The sequence below is a fragment of the Erinaceus europaeus genome, chromosome 14, assembly GCF_950295315.1.
Source record: "Erinaceus europaeus chromosome 14, mEriEur2.1, whole genome shotgun sequence".
NCBI classification, from domain to species: Eukaryota; Metazoa; Chordata; class Mammalia; order Eulipotyphla; family Erinaceidae; genus Erinaceus; species Erinaceus europaeus.
Genome location: NC_080175.1, coordinates 93,725,191 through 93,751,516, shown reverse-complemented (window position 1 = coordinate 93,751,516; position 26,326 = coordinate 93,725,191).

Genomic DNA, 26,326 nt, shown 5'->3' with positions numbered 1-26,326 from the left:
AGGGAAGTTGAGCAGAGACACTCGCAGTGAGAGTCCACACTGAGTCAGAATTCTTCCCCAAAATAATTCCCAAATGTGTATCAGTGAATTCAAAAAAGCACACTGTTTGGTGGTGTGGGGGCTGGGGCCTGTGGCTTTTGAAGCATTTCCAGAAGATGTGGTTAGAGCTCAAGCCACTAGCAGCTTCTCAGTCCGCCATCTTCCAGGAACCTCCCATTGTTGTAGTTATTATTGTTGTTGTTACTGATGTCATTGTTGTTGGGTGGGACAGAGAGAAATGGAAGACAGAGACGGGGAGAGAAAGACAGACACCTACAGACCTGCTTCAATGCCTATGAAGCGATTCCCTTGCAGGTGGGGAGCCGGGAGCTGGAATCGGGATCCTTATGCTGGTCCTTGCACTTTGCACCACCTGCGCTTAACCTGCTGAGCTAGTGCCCGACTTCCAAGGCATTCTTTTTAAAGTGAATTTGAGTTAAACCAACTTACTAATGCTAGTATCAGTTCAGGGGAACCAGATTCTGCAGCTGCAACTGGCTGGTGAGTAGACAGAAATGTTCCGTTAGTGCCTGAGCATTGCTTGTCTCCATACAAACACACACACAGATTTGTTTTTGGATAAGTACAGCTACCACCAGTTCAACAGAACCAGGCTTGTATCAAAAACAGTAAAATATATATATATATATATATATATATATATATATATATATATATATATATATATATATTGGGTCCAGAGTAACTTCTAAAACTACTTTCTACTTTTCCAAATTTTCTTTTAATAATAATAATAATTAAAAAAAAGCTTTTAGGATCAGAGGATAACAGATTGATGTAATGCTGTGGAAGTCAAATGTGTGCAAGGCATATATTTCTCAGGAAACAAACAGAGCTACTGAGTGAGGTACTCAGATCAGTCATAGTTTTGAAAGGTACTTTATTAGTAGCCATAATAAAAAGTAGTATTTTGTCAATGACAGTACACTAGGTATTTTTTCTTGAGTACTATATTCTGATGGAAAGCACTATGCATGCATTGTCTAAATCGAAGTAACATAACCCTATGAGTTAGACGTAACTCTCTTGATTCTCATTTTATAAGTGATGACTCAGGCTCAGGAAGTCCCTAACTCTCACAGCCAAAAAAAAAAAAAAAAAGGAAAAAAATATAAAGCCAAATACGTGATTATAGAATCTGATTTTGAACTCTTAACCATCTTGCTGAATTGCCTCTCCTGTGGGATTGTACACACAGATCTATTTATAATTTAGAACAGATTGTAATTTCATTTTGAGAAAAATAAGTAAAGTGCAATATAAAGACTCTTGCCTAAAGGCCTCCAGAAGCTAATGTGTGCCTACCTTTCCACATATTTTCTGAAATATTTGTCCTTAGTTCCTAATCCTAAAGTATTCCAACATCTGTTTCAAATTATGCATTTTGCTTTATCTATAAAACTACAAACGTTATATCATTAGCACCAAACAAGCATGTGTTTTTCATTATGTTTTATCTTACTCATATTGAAATAGTTATTTAAATAGCATGACATAGTTTCTCTATTCTCATTTATTTATACTATTTTAGTAAAAAAATGAAGTGTTTTATTGTTAACATAAAGAGACACATTGAAAATCGGGGAAAGCTTATGCTTCTGTTTGTGCAAATTATTAACTGTGATAAAATATTAGTGAGCTCTAACCTAGAGTTTATTAAAAATAACTTCCACTCTAATAAAGCCATTCTATAAATACAAGCGATCGTTGTTTACAATAAATTGAAAAACTTTTTGAGAACCGGTTTGTTTCTGTATACCCTTTTAGGGAACATGATCTGGAAGTCACTCACCACCGTTTTTTCTGAAGGCTGTTTTCCCTTTGGTCCGCACTTGCTATTTTAGGCACCTTTTCTTGCTTGTTCACTTTATCGTAAAGCAACTATTTTTTCCCCTTTATTTATTTTGTGTGTTGGTCTTAAAATTTTAATTGGAAAAACATTATTTATTTATTTGTTTAGTCTCCAGTGTTATCACTGGGGCTTGGTGCCTGCACCAGGAGTCCGCTGTTCCTAGAGGCCATTTTTGTTGTTGTTATTGTGACTGTTGTTGTTGGATAGGGCAGATAGAAATCCAGAGGGGAAGACAGAGAGGGGGAGAGAAAGATAGGTACCTGCAGACCTGCTTTACCGCCTGTGAATCGACTTCCCTTCAGGTGAGGAGTTGGAGGCTTGAACTGGGATCCTTGCTCAAGTCCTTGCACTTCGCTCCAAGCGTGCTTAGTCCAGTGTGCCACATCATGGCCCCCCAGAAAAACACTGCTTTCTAAGACACTTGTCTCAGAGGTTCGGTTTCACATCCCATCAAACTATGTGCCAGCATATCTCATCTCCCCCCAAGTACCATACCTCTCCAACAAGTCACTGGCCCCCCAACCTCTCTCCACTCCCATCCTTCCCACCTTGTCCATTTGTGCCCTTAGATCTGCTTGACTTAGAACAAGGATTTATACATTTTTTTTAACTCTGCCTTCTCTTTTATGAAGTTCTTTTAATTTGTGTCAGGGAATGGTCCTGGGGTCACACATGCATGATGCCACTGCTGAGTGGTCTCCTAGGGTCAACTGGGGTCTCATACATGCATGATGTCACTGGTGAGTGGTCTTCTAGGGTGAACTTTTAAGATTCTTTATTGGGAGTCAGGGGTAATGGGGAGGATACTTCAGAATAGTTACATTTTTAGTATTTTATTTGTTTGTTTGTTTTGCTGGATATAGACAAAACTTAAGAGAGAGAGAGACAGAAAGAGAGATAGCGAGAAAGAAGTGTCTCGACCCTGTTTTATTACTCACAAAGGGTTTTCCCCTACCGGTGGAGACTGGGGCCTTGAGCCAGGGTCCATGTGCTCTCAGTTGGATGTACCACTGCCTGCTCCCAGCACAGTTACATTTACCATGGAGGTCTCCTAGTTCTTCTCCCCGTGTTGTTTCCATTTGGTGCCTAGGATTGAACCCAGGGTCAGATGTGCACTCTGCTAATTGAATGACTTCTGGGATGCCTCAGTTCTTTTTCAGAGAACAATCTGTTGCACTAGAGATTTTGATATTTTATATTCTTCAGGAATATAAAGCACGTTCCTTGTGAGAGTTTCAATGAGTGCATATCGTCACAGGAACTTGGATCATTGACTCAGAATGACTAAATTTGTCTCTTTCCCCTGTTATTAGATTTGTAACTTTGGTGGGGCATTCAATAGCTTCATACTTCAGTTTTCTACTTATAAAGTTTGGAGAATCATAAACCTTTATCCTTAAGGATAGAGAAAATTAACATAAAGTAATGAGTACAGTTCCTGGCAGATTGCAAGAACTTGATCAGTATTGACTGTTTACTTCAGCCTTGACCTCAAAACAATGCTCTAATTATGTGTTTTATCCCACTTTCCAGTTATTTAGTAATTACAAATAAAGATTCAGCCTCAATCAGTACCTATCAAAGAGAATGGGGGGGGGCGGTGGGCAGAAGCGAAAGGAGTCAAGCTTTACGGTGAAGGGCAGAACTGGATTTTAGTGGTGAACGTAATATAGTAGATCCAGATGTAGACTTATGGTGCAGTCATATGTAAAGCCGGAATGCAATGGTGCTTCAACAAACATTAGAGTAATTTTCTGAAAAGATTAAGCAGTGACTTCATCTTGGATGGAACTTGAAGGAATCAAGTTAAGTGAGATAAGCCAAAAGGAGGATAAATACTAGGTGATCTTAATTGCAGGTGGAACGTAGTAAATCAAGAAAGAAAGGGCAAACACAGGTGAAATTTGGACTATAAATTTCTGTGGCAACAAAGTCATGGATTTTAAAGGAGAGAGTCAGGAGGAGGTAGAGAAGGTTTTGGGGACTCAGTGTGTAATAATGAAGAAGGATTTAAGATGTTGGTGGGAGTAATGTGCTGACACTGAGCACAGGGTGACAAGAAATTGTATGCCTATGCAGCTGTCCTGCAGGGCATGATTTCCCCCCAACAATATGACTTGCAAAATATCTAATAAACAAACAAGAGAACTATTAGAACTCCTAACCCAAGGATCAACATAATCAGATGTCTACTAAAAACAGACAAACAAACTTTTTAGAGTGAACCCACTTTAAAAAATGAGTGAGGTTCATGATTAGTCAACAATTTGTTTGGCTCTATATGTTGACACTTTTTTTCAGCCACCAGGTTCTAGATGCTACCATGATGCCAACTGGACTTCCCTGGGCAGATGACCCCACTAATGTTTCCTGGAGCTCTGCTTCCTCAGAGCCCTGGCCCACTAGGGAAAGAGAGAGACGGTCTGGGAGTATGGATGGACCTGTCAACACCCATGTTCAGTGGGGAAGCAATGACAGAAGCCAGACCTTCCACCTTCTCAATGTGCTGGTGGTAGAGTACTTACTATTTCTAGAGTTTGTTTTGAATTTTCATTTCTTAGTAAAAATTTGCAACTTGCTTGTACTGATAGTTGAGCAATGATTTATATCTTTGGTTAGAGTTGTTATTTATTTTGGGATTTATTTTGAAAATAAAATCACCTAGCCGATTTTCATTTTAGTCTGGGCTGGGAAATTCAAAGCAAACACCATGGTGAATCTGTTCTTTGAAGTTCTAAGTCACTTCATATCCATTCCCTGTGCTTTGAGGAGAGTAAAAGCATTGATAAAAAAATGGTAGCTGTTTGTGTACCACGGGAAAAGTAAACCCACTATTTCAGGACTCATATAATAACCTTTCATAATTTTTTGCTTTATTTGAATGTTTCAGACCAAGTCCCTCTAATGAACACAATTATTATTATTTCAATTATAAAGTGAATTGCATTTTTAAAATCTATTTTTGGTATTTTTCCCACTAATGATACCACTCCAACTTTAATAACTCTCATAACTGAAAAGGTACAGAAGGAGCTTAGTTGAAAGCAACTAAACTTTTTTTAAAACTTTTAAAATATTTTTTTCCCTTCTGTTGACCTTGTTATGGTCATTGTTGTTGTTGTCGTTGTTGTTGGATAGGACAGAGAGAAATGGAGAGAGGAGGGGAAGACAGAGAGGGGGAGAGAAAGATAGACACCTGCAGACCTGCTTCACTGCCTGTGAAGCGACTCCCCTGCAGGTGGTGAGCGGGGGGCTTGAACTGGGATCCTTATGCTAGTCCTTGCGCTTTGTGCCATGTGCGCTTAACCTGTTGCACCACCGCCTGGCTCCTGCAAATAAACTTTATCTTTCCTCTAGCAAACCTTGCAAGGAGAAGTACAAATGGTCAAATAACCCTTGCACTCAATGTTAAAGTCTTAGATGGACGATTGTTGGGGGGAGGGAAATGAATATATTTTAAGATAAAAAATGCTTAAGATTAAGGGCTTCTGGAGGCGTGGCCATGAAGTAGCAGCTGCCTCCCATTGGCTTCCCTGATCAACTAATAAATTCAAGCAATAAATACCACCTGAAAAGCATCGAATTACAACAGGCATTTCTGCAGAGATTCAATTCACTATGAGTGGGTGCAGTTGTGCACAGTCAATGGATGGAAAGACGGTCTGTTTTGTCTGACAGCAGAATAGCTGTTCGTGCCTCTTTGTGTGCATTATAGGAAATAATAGAAAAAGCTATGATTAAAACAATGAGGAATAAAGGGCCAGGTGGTGATGCACCTGGTTAAGTGCACACATTACAGTTCAAGTTCCTGGTCCCCACCTGCAGGGCGAAAGCTTCACAAGTGGTGAAGCAGGTCTGCAGCTCTCTCTCTCCCTCCCTCACTCCCTCTCTCTCCTCTCAATTTATCTCTGTTTCTATATAATACTAAATACAATTTAAAGTAAATTTAATAAACTATGAGGAATGTGAAAGATGAAATTACTAGTGAAGGTGGGGAGATAGAGAATCACTCATGAATATTATGAGTAGCTCTGTGCAAATAAATTGGACAATCAAGATGAAATGGATGCATTCCTAGAATGATATCACCTTCCAAGCTTAACCAGGAAGAAGTAGATAGCTTGAACAGGCCAATTACTAGTACAGAAATTGAATAAGTAATTAAAAATTATTCCTGGAATACAAGCCTAGGTCCTCTCTGCTTCACTAATGAATTCTATAAGACTTCCAAAGAAGAATGAACACTAATTCTTAAACTCTTCCAGAATATTGAAAAGGGGGAGGGGAATCACTCAGAGGCACATTATATGAAACCATCAACATTTTGATATCCAAAACAGGAAAGGACTGTACCAAAAATAAAATTATAGACCAATATCCTGATGAATGTTCATGCAAAAATCTTCAATAAATTCTTGAAAAAATCAAAGCCAGAAACACTTATCAAGAATAGAATTCACCAAGATCAAGTGAGATTCATCCCTGGGAAATATTGTCAGTCAGTGTTATCCTCCATATCATCCAAAAGAAAGATCAAAATCACATGGTGATGCTAAAAAGGCATCTGACAAGATTCAACATCCACTGATAAATACACTTTAGAAGTTGGAAATATGGGGAGTTGGGCGGTAGTGCAGTTGGTTAAGCACACGTGGCACAAAGCACAGGGACTGGCATAAGGATCCCGGTTTGAGACCCCGGCTTCCCAACTGAGGGGAGTCACTTCACAGGCGGTAAAGCAGGTCTGCAGGTGTCTGTCTTTCTCTCCCCTTCTCTATCTCCCCTCCTCTCTCCATTTCTCTCTGTCCTATCCAAGAACAATGACATCAATAACAAAAACAATAATAACTACAACAACAATTAAAAAAACAAGGGCAACAAAAGGGAAAATAAATAAATAAATATTAGAAATTGGAAATAAATGAGCATATCCTCAACATAATAAATGCTGTTAACAACAAACCCATAGCTGACATCATTCTCAATAGGGAAAAGCTTTGCCCTTTACATCAGAAACCTGACATGGATGCCAACTATCACCACTATTATTCAACATAATCCTTCCTGCCCTTGTCGTGGCAATCAGACAAGAAAGAGATATTAAAGATATGCGTACTGGAAAGGAAGAATTCAAATTGTCATTATTTGTGCTCTGGTTTCTCTCTCTCTGTGTCTCTCTCCCTCTCTCTCTCTCTCTCTCTCTCTCTTTCTCTCTCTCCCTCTCTCTCTTTCTCTCTCTCTATATATATATATTTAAAGTAAACAAGCAAATCTTTAAATAAGTACAATTGCAATAATAGTAAGCTACTGTATACGCTTCTAAAAGGACACTCATCTAAGGTATGGGCAGGGACCATTGGGCAAAAAAAAAACCCCAAAATTCCCCAAGGTCAAAGTGAGGGCATCAGAAAAAAAATATCAGGATATAAACTACCCAAGAGATTGTTATCAAAGATACTCCACAACAAGTGTCAAACCTCAAGGCAGCCCTATCAGATGAAATTTAACTATGCATTTCTTATTTGTCTTGTAGAATGTCAATCTGTAGGTCACAGCAGTCACGCTCAGACATGAAGTACACATATCTTTATGCCACTCAGAGAGTATGACTTTTAAATTATTCTGTACAGAAACTCTATGAAACACCGGAGCAGTGTCCTTTGAGGAAAGGTTGTGTTTCCTCCGTCTAGAGGGGTCAAAGTATTCACATTGATATTTGGATGGGTAAACACATAGCTTCCTAAATTTTGTTATATTTTTCTTGTCAACAGAACCTTGGGCACCTTGTGTAAATAAAGATGAAGATAAAGATAGAAGAGTGAGTTGAGACTTAAGTAGAGGTTTTTTTTTTTTTTAATATTTAAGAGAATCTCCTCTCTGCTGCATCAAATAAGAATGTCGTGAGAGAAGAAAGAGGCTAGAATTATTATACTGGTAATCTTTACAAAGTAACAATTGGTCACCTACACTATTTTATAGGGCGTACTATAAGTATATAGTGGACACTGAATTATTGAATATATTTAAATGAAGTGTCAGTGCTCCTCTGGACTAATGAAGATAGTTATTCTATCTTCTAATCATCTTCCTGATTTTTTTTCAATTCATGATCCAATTTTCATTCTTTAATTGATCTTTTCTCCTAAAGAGACATGTTTAGTTTCTCATTCTCAAAAAGGTGATTTCAACATTTTTTTTTCCAAAAAACACAAACACTTTATTCAAAGGACCCATGGTCAATCATAACATTAAGAAAAGAAATTCTGGGGGGTCTGGCGGTAGTACAGCGGGTTAAGCGCACGTGGCGTGAAATGCATGGACCTGCTTAAGGATCCCGGTTTGAGCTCCCAGCTCCCCACCTGTAGGGGGGTTGCTTCACAGGCAGTGATGCATGTCTGCAGATGTCTGTCTTTTTTTTTATTATTAAAAAAATCATCTTTATTGATGGGAAAGCCAGAAATTGAGAGGGAAGGGGAGATAGAGAGAGAGAGACAGAGAGATACCTGCAGCCCTGCTTCACCACTTGTGAAGCTTTCTCCCTACAGGTGGGGACCAGGGGCTTGAGCCTGGGTCCTTGTACACTGTAACATGTGGCGCTCAACTGCCAGGCTAGCTTCAAGGATGGGAGAGAGATGACCAGGGACTCGTGGCTGAGCTGGGATGCAATGCAATGCAATGCAGTGCCATGCTGGCTTTATTTATCTGCATTTACACTCTCCAGGAAGGAAGTGGTAGGGTGTAAAACAGGATGTCACCAAGAGAGGGTGGAGCAAAATGAGAGTTCAAACCAATGGGGATTAAATGGTGGAAAACAGGGTGTGACTAGGAGATGGGGCGGAGTGGAAAAAGAGTGAACCAGTGGGGATTAAAACAATTAGAACAATGATTATGTAAATAGACCACAGCATAAAGCAATACAAGTGAACCTAATGTGATGATCAAAACAGAAGGTCTTATAAGCAGAATTAGAAGCATACCAGCACTCAACCAGGTGTGTCACCACCCTGCCCCTGTCTTTCTCTCCCCTTCTGTCTTCCCCTCCTCTCCAGATTTCTCCGTCCTATCTTATCCAACAACAAAGACAGCAATAACAACAACAACAGTAATAATAATAACAACACTGATAAACAACAATGGCAACAAAAGAGGAAAAAATAGCTTCCAGGAACAGTGGATTCATACTGTAGGCACTGAGCCTCAGTGATAACCCTGGATGCAAAATTTAATTAATTAAACAAGTAAATAAATAAAAATTAAAAAAAGAAAAGTTCTGTGCCAGATGCATAACTAATTGTGTAGAGCATTCAACAGGTGAAAGGATAAATTATAAAGTGAAGAGCAAATAAGCCTCTAGTGGGACTGGATGGCAGTTTGGTGGAGCAGGTGAGAGTTACTTAGCTCTATTTTGGGGAAATGTGGCAATGTACTCTCCTCTGTGTGACCACAGCAACCCTGTAAATGACCATTCCTTCAATAAAGTTTCAGTTCCAAAGTTGAAAAAAAAAAATAGCTAGTTTTCAGACACGAAATGGCCCCATTCCTGAGAAGATGTAAAGGTCAAATTGTAATGCCATGCCAATGTATTTTGTAGAGTGTACTAAAGATACTGCATTTAGAAAAGCTAATTTGTGTGTCAGAAATAGTGACAAGAGCAGCAGACGCAGAATCAATACATTCACGTGATAGGCACTGTGATAAATAATAGAAATGAAACACTGGCTGTATTTAGCCCAGTTATACATAAATTAAAAGTTGGGTAAATATCATATGCTCTTGTTTAAAAAGAAGGATGTCCCGGAAAGATCGTAAGCTGTAGTTTCTATAATTCCAATACTAAAGCATCCTCAAAAAGAACAATTGAGAACACATTTCTGACCTTAATTATTACAAGTAAGATAATAGTTGCATGTGTCTGGACAAAAAAATGGGCTAGATTTTTACATAACATAATCAGGCCATAATGAGCATTCACTCTGCCTATACATTACACTGTATTTTATAAACCTAACAGTAGATCCCCCCCACCCATGGGAATTGCTTAATATTCATACTATATTTCACAAATAAACTGAGGTATAAGACGGTTAACACAATTTGGCACAGGTGACATGGAAAATCTGATACAGCTATCAAATTATGACTTCTTAGCTGCTAAAGGCAGGGTTCAAGACCAATCAGTTTTTAATCTCCTGAATTTTTTATTTCTTGGGTCATGTCACTATGGATATAATTGTGGATGTGCTTAGGCTTAGGGGTTTCTGTCACGGTTATTTCTCTAATGACTCAGAGCTGCAGGTCTGAAGAACTAGCTTCAGCTCCAAGAATAGCATTTCAAGGGCCAGGGTACATATGGGTATGTACACAAATATATATATATATATACAATGTGAATTTTCAAAGTTAAATGCAATTAAAAGTGTAAAAAGAAAGGACACATAAATAAAGCTAGAATATAGAATAGCAAGTTTGGCTTGTGTGTTGAACTTATCCATGACTATCCTTGAAACTTAAGCATCCAGTGGAATCTGGACATGGCTACTATGTTTCAAATTATCTAGGACAATATTAATTTCACATAGATGTATTATTTTAAAGAAAGAGTCATGATATGTGTAAACAGCTGTGATCTATTAAACCTGAAATGTCTTGGTGAGACTTTTCCATTTGCATAAATCTACATTTATTAAATAGGTCTTGGCAAACAATATATCTAACTTTCCAGTTTACTGTCAGTGGAGATGTGCTGAACTAGGGAAATTACATGGTGTGCTTTACAAACTCCTGAATATTTTTTAATTACTTTGGGTGAGATGTAGACAACTTTGGAAAGAAAACACAGCCATATGATAGGCAGTTTAAAGGACATGTAGGTCGTGAAGAGAAATGATTATCTTCGTGATACTTTCATGAGATGTTGTCTGGTAAATATATTTAGCATAAAATGTGGTATTATGTCAGAAATAAAGGGTTTCAAATATTCCAGGATCAGAACACTCACTGCATTATGTTAGAAAAAAAAATGAGAAGTTCTGTTCTGAATTTGGGTTAAAAAAAAAGCCTCAGGAATATTTTTCCTTATGGTAGAAATAAATTGAAATTCAGAAAATATCTGTAGGCAAGTTTGACAAGTGCCATCTATAAACTGATGGATATGAACAGGTGTGCTTTATAATGTAGATATTTCATACATAGTTACATAGTAGGAAGTATATGTATTTATGAGATACACATTATCAGTTATATATATTTTCTGGTCGGCATATGATATATATTAGTTGTAATTTGAAATGTCTACCTTATTATTACTATTTTAACAAAATGATGATGTTGCTGAAGCTGAATACTATCTTGGATGGTTTATATATTAGAAGAGAGAATAAAATCAGGCCACTGGCAAAAATTACAGTGGATTCTCTAATCACTATTCATTCCATTTGATCCCTAACAAATTCTTCATCCAATATTCTCAATACACAGCCTTAATTCTTTAATGGCTAGAAACATACGAAGTATGCTAAATGAATACTTGTTTAATTTAATGATTTACCAGTGTAACTTTAAATTGTTTATCTATCATTTATCTATTGCTTCAGAATTTAATTAAATAAAGCTCCTTGACCTTTAGAAGTGGTGGTGACACGTAATTCAAGAAGCTGAATTATGACAAAGGTATCAAAACTGTCCAATGGGAAAAAGAAGGCTCTTCAACAAACAGAGCCAGCAAAACTTATAGTCACGTGTAGAAAAATAAAATTAGACCACCACTTAACACCACACACAAGCGTTAAATCAAAATGGATCAAAGACCTGGATATTAGGCATGAAACTATGAAGTACATAGGAGAAGACATTGGGGAAGCACGTTAGGACCTAAACATCAAGCATCGATTTGGAAAGGCAATTCCCATGGGCAACTGAAACTAAAATAAGATTAAATAAATGGTCCTATATCAAACTAAAGAGCTTTTACACATCAAAAGAAAACTCCACAAGGACAGTCAACCTAACCACCGGGAGAAGTTATTTGCACATCACACATATGACAAGCAGTTGATATCAAACACCTATAAAAAACTTATAGAACTCAATAAAGGGACAGGAATTACCTACAAGAAAGATAGGAATAGCTTTCTAAAGAAGAGCTACACGTAGCCCATAGACATAGGAGGAAATGCTTCACTTTTCTCATCGCTAGATAAATGTGCATTAGAATCACACAGAGATTCCACCTCAAGCCAGCGATGCGGCAGGGAATGATACGTGCTGAGAAACTACCCCACTGCTGGTGGGAATGCATACCGGTGCAGTCCCTTTGGAAGACTGAGGAGAGTCCTTAAACCACCAAGAATTAAATTACCTTATGTTCCAGCAATATGATTCTTGGGTATCTACCCAAAAATTATGAAACCACTCATTTGAAGGGGGCATATTCCCGCTGCCCCCTGCTCCATGACCATAGTGCTGCCAAAATATTGAAGCGACTTACATGCCCACTAACAGATGACCAGATGACTGGGTAAAGAAGTTATAGGGTCTATCTACCTATCTATCTATCTATCTATCTATCTATCTATCTATCTATCTATCTATCTATCTACCTATCTATCTATCTATCTATCTATCTATCTATCTATCTATCTTCTTGTTGTTGTTGTTATTTTGCCTCCAGGGTTATCGCTGGTGCTCAGTGCCTGCACCATGAACCCATTGCTCCTGTGGCCATTTTTTCAAATTTTTTGGGTAGGACAGAGAGAAATTAAGGAGGTGGGGATAGAGAGAGAAAGAGAGAGAGAGAGAGAAAGATACCTGCAGACCTGCTTCACTGCTTGTCTAGCAACCCTGCCCTGCATGGCCCCATAGGGTATATTCTCACTGAATTATTGCTGGCAGGTTAAAAAAAAAAAAAAAAGACAAATTCCTTTTGGAACCACATGGGACCACATGAGTGGAACTGGAAGTGTTAACGGTTAATAAAGGAAGGAAGGAAGTGAAATATATACATAATGTAGAATTGAATCAGAAGAACTTGCAAGAGAAAAAAAAAAGTAGTTGGCCTGTCTCTAAGACACTGGGAGAAATATAGTGATTATGCTCAGGGTGGTGGTGGGCACCACACTTTGGGAGGGTGCGCTGTGGAAATGTACCCCCGTTATCTTACAATCTTCCACATCAGTAGTAAAACACTAGTGAGAAATAAATTAATGTTGTGTGGTGGTCCGGGAGATGGCGCAGTGGATAAGGCTTTGGGCTCTCAAGCATGAGGTCCCAAGTTCAATCCTGGGCAGCACATGTATCACAGTGATGTATGGTTCTTTCTTTATCTCCTGTCATTCCTTATAAATAAATAAATACAATCTTTAAAAATAAATAAATAAGTAAGTTCTTCTTCTAGCGTTTGACCTTCTTCCGTAGCCAGTCAACAGTGTCAGGTTGAGCCTGATGTAAAGTTTCGAGACCTCCTTTGAATCTGGAGAGGTGGCAGTCGCTGACTATGTGGGTCATAGTCTGTCTGGAGCCGCAGGGGCAGTTCGGGTCTTCTCTGGCTCCCCAGAGGAGGGCCCGATAATAACGTGCTAGGTCAAAGCCGGTTGATGCTTGCAGGGGTCTGTGATGAGGTGTTTGTTCTTTACCTCGGCTGACTGCCAACTCTGTTTCCAAGAGTCTGGAACAGAGAAGTTCAGTGTAGGCGTAGGGGACCAGATTGGGTGACGAGACGTCAAGCGTTGCACAGGGTGGGCGAAGATCTCCGCGTATATTGGCAGGTCTGGTCAAGCGTAGGTAGAGGTGGGAAATGAACTTAGATGATGCTGCATCCTGACGAATATCTGGAGGGGCAATGTTGCTAAGAACTGGCAGCCATGGAACTGGGGTGGAATGGATGGTTCCAGAAATTATCCTCATGGAGGAATATAATTTGGAGTCGACCAAGTGGACATGGGGGCTACGGAACCATCCTGGGGCACAGTATTCTGCAGTGGAATAGCATAATGCCAGAGAGGATGATCGCAGTGTGGAAGTGCTCGCGCCCCATGAGGAGCTGGCCAGTCTTGCAATGATGTGATTCCTCGCGCCCACCTTTGCTGCAGTTTTTATGAGATGTTCGTGAAATGACAGGGTGCGATCGAGAGTAACGCCAAGATAGACTGGCTGGGCTTCATGCCGGATTCTCGTATCGCCAAGCTGCACATTAAGCTCACGCGAGGCCGAGGCATGGTGTCGATGGAAAACAGATGATACTGTTTTTGCGGTGCTAGGGATTAGTCGCCATTTTTTTACAGTCATCAGATATCAGAGACATGTCTTTCGTGAGTGTAAGTAAATACATGTTAAAAAGGAGTGGTGGTAGCAACACCAGTTTTCCATGTGTAGGTGTCTATCGAGCATGAATGTGACAACAGGTCACAGTGTGACCATCACTTTCAGGGTCTTTCATGCTGACTAGCCCACAGCAGCAATGCTGTATGAATACTGGCACATACCATAAAGTCAGGGAACTGGCATATTCAGTGTTGTCCTGCGTTGTTGACCTATAAGAGACTCTGGGAGGTAGGATGCTGATTACACTGCTGCTCAAAACTAGAATCGTAGCTCAGATACAGAACAGGTTTTGTGTTGGAATATGAAGTGTGAGCAAAGTAACAGAGCTCTGAAGCCTTAATACATGCAGGACTGCGGGGTACTGGTAGCTTGGTATCTGGAAGGATAGAAGCCATTTATAGAAGGAGTGGGAATACTAGCATCTGCCACTGTGTAGTGTCCACAGAAGCTATGACTGTATTCCCCTCCAGTCCTCTCTGCCAAAAGCTGCCAGTGACCCCCAGAGCAAGCCTCTGGGGACAACATGACAACCACCCTAAAGATCATGCTGTTAATTCCGCCATTCTTTGTTCTCCGGTTTCCACTTATATCTTTCCTAAGACAAATCTTTTTGGCAATTTTTTCTACAGATGCTTTCTATTCTTGATTTTTCACTTCTCAGTTTTTCTGTACGTACTTAGATTTTGAGCCTTCTCAAGGCTATTTTTATTACTCAATAGCAGTTTAATTGTTTTTTTTTTTTAGCATTTCAGGGGGGTACTTTACTTTGCTAAATATATATATATGTGTGTGTGTTGCACTTTTAGAATGTCTAGAAACAAATATCAATATTTTATGAACATTACATCCCTGTGTAAAAAATACTGACAGGAACTCTTATACTCAGCTTAAATTTCATTTACTCTTATGTAAACCACTTTGTCTCTATGGTTATTTTTTTCTGAAGAGAGAAAAAGGGATCAATGTAAATCACTTAAATAAATCCTTTATATATCCTTGCCAACTCCTCTGCCAGAAAAAGAAAAAGGTTTCCTCCTCTCCCAACTGATGCCTACATACACAAATAGCACTAGAATGTATATTATATTATGTAAAACGGAGCAAGAGGATATGGAGACCTAGTTATTAATTATCTAATTATTAATTAATTTATAAATAACACTAGTATATATTATATTATGTAAAACAGAGCAAGAGGATATGGAGACTATTTAAAAATTTTTAAATTTTGCATATTAATTTTCATAGTCACTTAATTATAATGTGTTGGCTATCACTGGCTCTGGTACTTCTTTTAGATAAAAAAGAGGCAAGAAAGAGAGAGAGAAAGAGAGAGAGAAAGGAAGAAAGGAAGGGAGAAAGATGTTCCAACTAGAACATTGTGGATACTCTTGACAGATTGGACTCTTCATAAATATAAAGGGTTTTTTTTTGGTCTTAGTCATTTTCTATTTTGACTTTGCTAGTGTGTTACTTACTCTACTGAAATACTTAGTGTTCAGTTCCTAAATATACAGGGTGTATCGTGTATCTCTATGTTTTATTTCATACTTTTGATGGAACAATTCCCAATTAACCAGGGGCAGTTGAGTTCTAATTTCATGCTTTGCAGTGTTGGCAGTCTTCCAATATGGAAATAGAAAGCCTGTTCCTTAAGCTGGTGGATGAGGTTAACTTCCAAAGAATTGACAAATGTTTGAAAAATATTGGGCCTTAGAACAGAACACGGCAGGACATCCCTCCATAAGTGATTCAAATATGTTATATAATCATTGATGACCATCTATGAATCTGAGCTCTTTTTTTTTTTTGTTCTTGTTGTTCATTTATTTGTTTGTTTTTGCAATTACATATTGGCCTTACAAAATGTTCCAAAAGTCTTCGGTGAAAACGGCCTATGAATGTGAAAATGGCCTATGAGTCTGTATGAGAGGCTTTACTAAAACCTAAACTTATTAAATGTCTTGCTCTTTCTTAGTCTTCACTGCCATGGAGAAATTAAATTGTTCAGGGTGATTAACCTTCATGAAATGACAGTAAGCTGTGGCTGAATACCTATGCCTTCTAAGCCTTTGCTAGCTCATAATTTTTATAATAATATCCTATAGATATGTGAATTTCTAAATTGGTCTGACTAATCTTTATTTACAGTAATTTCTCATTATATTCCTTAAATTCTACAATCTTGTTTTCTATTCTATTACATAATGATATCCCCATGTGCTCTAACCTGCTTGCTTCTGCTTACTTGGCCTTCTGACCACTCCTCCCCAATACTACCTCCCTCCATGATGACAGACAACTCAACAGCCATGCTCATTAAATTCATCTGCTTTGTACCTGTTCCTTTATTTGCCTTTAAATAAATACTTCTTATTTTAGCAATATTTCTGTGTCTATGGTGCATGGGAAAATGAGTGGCCTAGTGTAAACCATTAGTCAGTAAATGCATGATGATGGGATCAAGTCACAGAATGCCTTAAATATCACTTCTATTTTGTTGCCTTTTTCAGAAAAACAGATTCTATCTGGCCATTAAATGTGTTCCCCCAGGAATTCTTAGCTACAGAAAGCATTTGCACATTCCTTGTTTCCAGCTAGTGGCCACAAGGCACTCATGACATTCTGTCTTTTCTTCAACTCACAATGACAAGGTTTGCTTTCTGTCCTTTAATACAGTTATTTACTAAGCCTCCCAGACATTTTTTCCTCTTTCCTCAGTGACTTAAACACCTGGTCTACATTTTCACTCAATGCCTTGTCTTTTGCAAACTTTATGGCTATATGGTATAATTCAATCACTTCACAGTTCTTCAACCTCTTCACTCTGGTAATTTAATTTCTACCAGCCGCAAACACAACCATACAAACCTTCAAGTTCATGAACATTGAAACTGTCTACTTTTTGCTATATGGCATGTTCTTACTCTCTCTGAGCATACTGATCCTGTCATGCTACTACATTTGGAAAGTAATTTTGGAGATCTCTTTAATGTGAGTAGTATTTAAAGTGGACTTGAGTCCTGCAAACTTAACAGATTGATGCTAGAGGGGCTTTCAAAATGTATTTGTTTGCTTCATTGCCACCAGGGCTATTGCTGGGGCTCAGTGCCTACAGGATGAACTCACTGCTCCTCAAGGCTATTGTTTCTTTCTTCCCACCCCGTTCCTTTTTTAAATGGATGGGACAAAGAGAAATTGAGAGGGGAGTGAAAGATAAAAAGAGAGAGAGCAAGAGAGAAACCTGCTTCACCATTCTGGAAGCACCCCCTCCTAGGTGGGGATTAGGGGTCTGAACTTGAACCTGTGTGCATTGTAAAGAGTGTAATCAACCAGATGTGTCACTGCCCCACCTGCTTCAGATACATTTTTGATTCCTTTTCCAATTCCACACCTAATATATGCTCGCTTATTTCCTTCAGAAGTACAATTCTACATGTTTACTGGTGCACTTCCTGAGATACAACTCTAGGATTTGGCATAGATTCTTGTACAAAATAGATAATGCTACTTGCTTTTTTTTTCAGATATTATCATGCTTCGAGTTGTCTTGTAGATTATATTACGCTTTGTCTTGTGTTGAATATACTGCTTACAATTTTGCAAATTGCCGTGTACAGAACTTGGAATCTGACAGAGCGAATCTTGCCACTTTTGCAACTTACGCAAAATGTTATCAGTCACTGTCATTGCTGATATTGCTCCAGACCGACTTTATTTAGAGAGACAGAGATGGAGAGAGAGGGAAAGTCAACATAGCACCAATATTTGCTCTGGTACTGTGTGTGACGGGTGTGAGCCTACGTCCTGAGCATGACAAAGCAGACACCCTCACAAGTGAGCTTTCTGACCCTTAATCTATTTTATTTTTAATATATTTACTTATTCCCTTTTGTTGCCCTTGTTGTTTTTTATTGTTGTAGTTATTATTGTTGTTGTCATTGATGCCGTCGTTGTTGGATAGGACAGAGAGAAATGGAAAGAGGAGGGGAAGACAGAGAGGAGGAGAAAAGACACCTGCAGACCTGCTTCACCGCCTGTAAAGCGACCCCCCTGCAGGTGGGGAGGGGGGGGGGGCTTGAACTGAGATCCTTATGCCAATCCTTGCGATTTGTGCCACGTGCTCTTAACCCCGCTGCGCTACTGCCCAACTTCCAGTCAGTTTCATTTTTATGAAAGACCTATGATCACACAGTTTTGTGGAGAAGTTAAATATTTAGAGTGCCTTGAGCAGTGCCTCGCATATATAGTAATCAGTAGCCTGAGTTTTGCTATTATGATGATTGATAGTTGTTCTTCTTCTTATTATTGTTGTTGCTATAATATAAATAGTAATGGTACTGAACAAAAATATACACTGTCAATCTATTTACGTTGTATCTTCCTACAAATAGTAAGTTTCTTAATGCCAAGGTTTTCCTCTATCCATTTTCCTTTGGTTTTTCTTTTCTCTTTTTCCTCCAGGGTTATTATTACTGGGGCTCAGTGCCATGGCTCCTGGTGCACATTTTTTTTCTTTTTTCTTTTTCTTTCTTTCTTTCCTTCTTTCTTTCTTTCTTTCTTTCTTTTTTTCTTTCTTTCTTTCTTTCTTTCTTCCTTCCTTCCTTCCTTTCTTCCTTTCTTTCTTTCTTTCTTTTTTTTTTATTTTGTAATGGATAAGACAAAGGGAAGTTGAGAGAGGAAAAGGAGATACAGAGGGAGAGAGAAACATAGACATCTGCAGACCTGCTTTACTGCTTGTGAAACCTGCCCTCCCCTGCAGGTGGGGAGCCCGGGCTCGAATCCTGATCTTTGTGATCACTTTGTGCGCTTGACTGGGAGAACCACCACCTAGCTCCAGCTCCATTTTTTCTATTCTATGAAATGGATGGCATAACATCAGCATGAAAAGAGTTTCTGTTTCTGCTGAACTGAATTTATCTTAAAAACTTAACTTCATTTTAATAAAATCCAGATTTTTATTTGTTCACTAATTAGTCTAAACAAAACAGCATCTTTAAAAATATTTATCAATTTCTTGAGGTGTCTGGAAAAATCAGATTCTCAGCTATCTGAGATCTGGATATTACTAGGTTTAGAAAAGAAGTTAAAATTTACACTCTGTTGTTAAGAGTCTATTATTATTGCTTGTTTTCTAGTCATAAAGTTGAGCTTTATATAGCAGACAATTTATAGTACCCATGAAACTTTAAGCTCTGCCCATGTTAATGGGAGGTGGATCATCTGATTGCTTGGACCACCAGTGTCATTTATGGAGAGGCACATTTGAGAAATGTACACAGTGGAGGTCATCTGGAGTACATATTTATATAAATGTTATAAACCATTCCAGTTTAAGGGCAGTGAAATCTAACCTTAAACCTGTCCAACATGTAGACTTTCCATATTTAGTATGCTAATGACTAATCAAATCACAATCAGCAAGCATTTTAAACCACAATGCAAATATGGAACTTCATTTGGTAATGTAAATACATGATAATAATTACGGAAATTACTTCAGGCAAAAAGCAGCAAATACTAGTGCAACTAATATGGTATTTATCTTACTAGGTCCTAACTGCCTCAATCTGACAAAAGTTTCTGAGGAATCTGTCCCTGTTTTCTTTCTTTCTTTCTTTCTTTCTTTCTTTCTTTCTTTCTTTCTTTCTTTCTTTCTCTTTCTTTCTTTCTTTCTCTCTTTCTTTCTTTTTACCATTCTCTTTTCTGATTAACTAAAAAGTAATGGCATTCCTTATAGGTCCACCAACCTATCTGCCATGATTTTGAATGTGTTAGCTAGACTTTCCTAGGTAACTTTAGAATAAATTGACCAGTCTGTTTTGGGCTGCCCTACTTCAGTTCTCTAGAACTGGATCATCAATATGAATATTTTGAAGTGTCTCACATATGAATGCAATGCATTTATCATCGAACAAAGAAAGAATCAGGTGGGCATTGCTGCGTGAGGCTATTCAGCAACATGATGATATACAGGAGACTTTTGAATCATCAGAGATTTCCTTTCTTGAAAGTGTCAGGTTTGATTTGCGGCAATGACTGATATCAGTAGCCTTTGCCTGAAAGAGTTAAATCTGGCTGTGAAAGAGGGCAGTGCCCTATCTCAGTACAAACCTTCAACTTTTCTATTTTCCCTTTGGAATCAACAAAGTGGGAAAGATAATCTTATCAGTATTTCAAAGCAGGTCAATCAGATTTCAAATTAGGAGTTATCATTAGACTATGTAGAGTGATCTTTTATGTATTATTTTAAATTATTCCTAAAGTTCATTTTTAAAAGATTTTTTAAATATTTATTTATTTGTTTATTCCCTTTTGCTGCCCTTGCTGTTTTATTGTTGTAGTTATTATTGTTGTAATTATTATTGTTTTTGTTATTATTGTTGTTGTTATTGCTGTTGTTGTTGGATAGGACAGAGAGAAATGGAGAGAGGAGGGGAAGACAGAGACAGGGAGAGAAAGATAGACACCTGCAGACTTGCATCACTGCTTCTGAAGCTACTCCCTTGCTGGTGGGGAGCCAGGACTTGAACCAGGTTCCTCACGCCATCCTTGTGCTTTGCACCACCTGCACATAACCCTCTGCGCTACCGCCCGACTCTCTATTCCTAAAGTTCTAATGAGTAGATTATACATTTGGTAGATAACAAAGTTGAGAGAATCCTCTGATTCTCTGATTCTAAATCAGCTTGCTTCTTTGTTTCAATGGAAAAGCCTGCAAATGGTTTTGTTAATTATTTGCTAAAAAAAGTTTTAATTAAAGTATGAAGTAATATTAACATTATACTAATATTAATAAAGTATAAGAAGTTAGCATATATACACCAAAGTGCATAAAATATGAATTTCAAAATGTCACAAGGAGGAAAAGTTCCCTATGATTTAGCCCTTTATCCAGTTTTTTGTTCATTTTCTTGTATTTTTTCCATAACTATTTTCTTTCTTTTTATTTCTCTTTTTACTTAAAAAAATTATTTGACAGAACAGAGGGAAATTGAAAGGGAATGGGAGGTAGAAAGGAGAAAGATTAGACACCTACAGACCGGTTTAGCCACTTATGATGTGTCCCCCTGCCTCCCCTTACAGGTGAGGAGCTGGGGCTTGAACTCAGGTCCTTGAGGCTAGAACTATCTATGTGCACACACCTGGATGCACCACTCCCTAACCCCCTTCATCACTATTTTCTATATATCACTTTCCTTTTCTTTACTGTCAAGAATATGTAGCAATTAATGAATTTCATTTCTAGGTCCTGTGGAAAAAAGTCGTTTTTCTCTGTCGATAGTAATTCATACAAGTTTTCTCTGTGTATGCATGCAGAAACTAAGTTTAATTGTTTCACTGCATTACAATGAATAAAAGCATTACATTGGGGCCAGGTGGTGGTGCACCTGGTGGAGCACACATGCTACAATGCTGCAAGGAACCAGGTTCAAACCCCTTGTCCCCATCTGCAGGGGGATTGCTTTGTGAGTGGTAAAGCAGTGCTTTACCACTCTCTCTCTTTTCCTTTTCTCTCTCTCTCTTTTCCTTCTCTTTCGATTTCTGACTGTCTCAATCCAATATATAAAGATAAAAAGGCTAACATTCTTTAAAAAACATTACATTAAACATTTTGTGTGCAGAGAAATAGTTTCTTGCTTAATAATTTAAAATATATGTATCAATATGTACTGTTATATATTGAATAATAATACATATAATATCACTAGTTTTCCTTGAATTCCTAGCAATGCATAGTAACTAATGACTGTTAGGTAATCATTTGGAGAATTAATATATTTTTTTTCCAAACTAAATGGTGAAAATGCCCTTAGAGTCTATTTGAAGTAAATTCGGTATTACACTGATAAGCATATAATAAAATGTATGTTTACTTACTATGAAGTTTTAGACTACAAACTGGTGGGGAAAAAAAGGAAGAAAAATTTCAAAGGGAGATTTATATAACCTTTCTCCAAACACTGCATGAAATGTTTTTCGAACATTTTTGAATTTACAAACAATCCTATACATTATGCCTTGCTAACTCTTTTTATACATGCTACAATGTTTTAAGTTCATAAGTATATGTAGCATATGAAGTATATATGCAGCCATTGTATTGTAAAACTATCTTAGAAGCTTAATTTTGCAGAATAAAATTGTGAGTCCACATGGACATACTTTGAGACTATTTTCGTATCTACTTCTTCTTTCTTAAAAATGAACTGCATGCATTTTCAAAACAAATTACATGCAGCAGAAATGAAGTAAGCTAGTAATTAAAAATAAACTTTTTTTTTAAAAAACCTGATGTTTACAGTTTTGCATACATGGATTAGCAGATAAAGTGCAAGTATATGAATTTTGTTCATGGTAAATCTGAGACTTAACTAAAAATATCTGATGCTAAGGCAAATACTTGCCCACCACACCACGTGTCCAGGCTGTGCACTCAAGATCGGAAGTGTATTCAGAGTATACAGTCTATTATCTGCTCGTTTGCTTTGCTTGCTTATAAATGGTATGTCTCCACATAGAGATACAGATATGATATATGGTTTCTTATAACACAATGGATTCCATGAATACGATAATACATTTTTTTCCTGTAAAGAAGAATATAATTCAGCTGATTGATTTTTGTCCCATGGCATAGATCAGATAAAGGTGTCAATGTTGCAGATTTAGACAGGCACTTTGTCTTAAAATTCAAGTATTATGTTTCTATGAAAAACTAAATGTCAACTTGTAATCTCTTTAGTAAGTATAGGTTTCTGTTACCAATGTGGGCTATGTTAAAAAGAATGTTAATAAAATCCTTTACAGAGCAAAACGATCAAGGAGGATTTGCCAGGAATTAGAGCAATATGATGAAGTATAACATGGACCAAAGTTACTGGAGCTTGTTTACTATAAATAGCTCATAGAGGCAACTGAAGACTTCTATAACGTTCTGATAAATTTAAATCATCAATTTAATCTCTCCATGTACAGTTTAATCCTCCTTTTATTGTAAGTGCAGCAACCCTTACAATCACAACTGTTAGCTATTCTCCTACACTTTGTCATGGATAAGTATTGAGAGTTAATATCTATCATAGAAGAATCTGGTATGAAACATTATACATATTTATTTTATTTCGGGAGTAGCATAACTCCTCTGGGTGGTTCATTTATACGGTAGACTTCTCCATCACAGCAAACTGTATGCCTATATCAAATACACTAACATATCTTAGGTGGCAAAGACCCCACTGGATGAAGGTTTTTGTTTTTTTTTTTCCCCCGATCCTAAAATCACTTCAATTGTGGACATTTATCCTCAGAAAGTATTATTTACATCAGGATTTAAAAATATGTTAGCATAATGCTACCTGCAAATTGACTAAAAAAGAGCTCTACATTTAAAGTAGACCCAACCAGCATGAGGTGTATAAGTAGTTAAGCTTACATGACCTTTAAGAAATGGCATTAAATCTCACTGAGGCAGAGTCCCATAAATCTGTGACTAAATGATAAGACTTTCAGCCAAACCTTGTCTGACATAGATTTTGGGAAATGCCATTATATATCGAAAGTAATTTTTGGATATTTTTTTACATGGGCATAATCTTATTTGCATTTTATATGCTTTTTTTTTTTTTTTGCATTTTTTCCAACTAAAAAATATAACAACCCCAAAGCTTGTAGTCTATGTGAAAACAGGAACTAGTGGGCAAAGAAAAGAGATTTTTGTAGTAAGATTTGGGCTCTGCCTTGAAATAACAGCATGACCTTGAACAAACCCTTGAACTTTGGAAGTGTGATTTAGCACCACTGGGTGGATAAGTAAATCAACACATGTAAAACATCTAGTTAACAACACAATCGGCTATTTCAGGAAGGTCCTTAATTTTTTTAAAAGCCATGCAAAAGTGTCTGTAAGTGTTGGATAAAAATTTACACTTTAACAGAGAATGCTTAGAATTTAAGTTTAGGTATTGTATTGATAAAGGGCTTGTGGGGTTGACAAAGGCATCATTTTTTTTTTTTTTTTTGGCCACCAGGGTTATTTCTGGGGCTCCATAGCTGCATTAGGAACCCGCTTTTCCTGGAGGCCATTTTTCCATTTTGTTACCCTTGTTGTTGTTGTTGTCGTCATTTTTAGTTATTTGTTGAAAATTAAACTAAAACTTGATGGGGTTAGGTTGGGGGGGCTGCTGCTGTAGAAGGATTTATAGCGGGAGCTGGGAACTGGGTTAATCAATACAAGATTTATTAGGGTGAGGCAGGTAAAAGGCAAAATCAGCACTTAGCATCAAGGGTTAAGCATACGCTAGGTCCATAAAGTCTGAATATGTTGATCAAAGTTAAGTCCCGTAAGATAAACAATTATCAGCTCTGGGAAAGGTTGCTCATGGCTATAGAGGCGTCTAGAAGGTGACCCGCTAGCAGAGTCACACGTGTTCAGTGCCCAGGAGACGTAGACATGACGGATGTGGATGGATGCTGGGGCACCTCCAGGGAAGCCGCAGCCAGAGAGGGCGGGAGTTTCGCTGCTGCTCTTTTAAGTCCATTCCGCCTACCCACAATGCTTTGCACACCAGCGCAGTCTGGCTCCACCTACAGTCGGCCATGCGCCTGCGCAGACCACTGCACACTGTCTGCCTTCTGTCCCCAGGGCTGACTTCAGCACTGTGTCGGGGCATATTGTGTCACCACAGTTATTGCTGGATAGGACAGAGAGAAATGGAGAGAGGCGTGGAAGACAGAGTGGGGGAGAGAAAGACAGACACCTGCAGACCTGCTTCACCACCTGTGAAGCGACTCCCCTGCAGGTGGGGAGCCGGGGGCTCGAACTGGCATCCTTACCCGGCCCTTGCGCTTTGGGCCACGTGCACTTAACCCGCTGCGCTACCTCCACCCCCCCAACCCGGCCCCCAAAAGCATCTTTAATAACCAGCTTAAACTTAGAGCAAGACAGAAGCCCTTGTAATGTTTTCAAGAGGCCATTTAAGAACAGTAAAACAACTTGATTGAAATCTTGATTTAAATTATGTTTCACAAGAATTGTATCTACAAAAGTTATTAGTTTAATTGATTAAAAGACAATATTTTTTTAAATGATGTAATAACTCCACTCGTTTTTCTCCTTGGAGTGAACATCAACCTAAAGGATTTAGAATACACAAAGTGTATTTAAATAGCTAAAGATGGCATTAAGATTAAATGACAGGGGGCGGGCAATGGCACACCTAGTTACGTGCCCATAGTACTAAGGGACAGGGTTCGAGCCCCTGCACCCCACAAGCGGGGGGGAGGGGGGTGCTTCAGAATCACTGAAATAAGTCTACAGCTATCTTATCATTTTTCTCTCCCTATCTCCCCCTCCCCTCTCAATTTCTCTCTGTCCTATCTAATAAAATGGAAAACAACATTTGACAGGAGCAGAGGATTAGTACTGGGGCACCAAGCCCCAGCAATAATCCTGGAGGCAAAATAAATAAATCAATTAAATTAAAAGACAGTAAGAAAATTGTTCTGTTATCTTCAGACATATGCTTGCCTTTGAGAATGGAGTGTTAAAAATGTATGTGCTCATCATAAAGCACCTAATTCCTAAAAAAAAAAAAAAAAAGTCCAACAGCCATTTAATGAATTTCTTCTGTTAGATTCTTGTAACTTATCTTGGTATTATCACCACCTAAATCTATACTGAGCCCTTAGTCCATACTTAAGTTCATCATAACCCACAAATTGAGAGAGGAGAGGGAATAGAGAGGGAGAGAGACAGAGAGGTGCCTGCAGACCTGCGTCACATTCACGAAGCTTTCCCCTTGCTAGTAGGGACCTACTGGGGGCTTGAACCTGGGTCCTTGAGCCCTGTAATGTGTGGGCTCAACCAGGTGCACCACCACCTGTCCCCCCCGAAACACAGTTTAACACAGAGAAAACTGTCTCTATACCTTGAAAGAGTACTGAGAAAAGTGTATAACACCGGAATATTGCAAGAGAGCAACAAACTGTAAGAAGTAAGGCAAGAAGTAGTAGAGAGGCAGCATAATGGTCATCCAAATTACTTTCAATGCAGGAGGCTCGGAGTTCCTAGATTTAATTCCCAGTACCACCATA